The sequence below is a fragment of the Cheilinus undulatus genome, linkage group 6, assembly GCF_018320785.1.
Source record: "Cheilinus undulatus linkage group 6, ASM1832078v1, whole genome shotgun sequence".
NCBI classification, from domain to species: domain Eukaryota; kingdom Metazoa; phylum Chordata; class Actinopteri; order Labriformes; family Labridae; genus Cheilinus; species Cheilinus undulatus.
Genome location: NC_054870.1, coordinates 37,100,721 through 37,101,306, shown reverse-complemented (window position 1 = coordinate 37,101,306; position 586 = coordinate 37,100,721).

Here is a 586-nt window from a genome sequence, read left to right as displayed (position 1 = left end):
CCCAGGAGCCCATATTATGGTTTTCTGAAGTCTGCAGCTGGGTTCTCTTTCATAATTTCTACTTTTTATCTCTTAATTGTGACTTTTTTCTCATAATTTGCATGTAAGATTTTTTTAAAAGAATTGCCTCTTTCTTATTTTTTTTCTTGAAGTGGCTGAAATGGGCTTCCGTAAAAACTGGATTCCATTTTATGAAGGTGATTTCTTTTTAAAAAAATTCTGTGTACTTATAATTTAGCAAAAATTTGACACATAGATGGCTCTGACCTAAAACTTTGCTTTCAACAAACCTCCTTAAACTTGTCGTAAACCCAGCCTCTGCACAGAAGTTAAATCAGATCAGTTCATACATTAAATTTTCTTTATTAGTTCATGGTATCCTGCATATAGTTACATTCATTTATTACCAAAGCTTGTGGCAAAGATATATAATTAATTCAGAACTGTTTTAGTCATGCTAGCATGTTTTACATGTCAGCTATTATCTAGCCACCTGGGTTAGTCTATCCATATTCTACCACTTGGGGGCGCTAAAGCACACTGGAAAAATGAAGATGGTCGAATGACTCTTTTCATCCTCATGCTC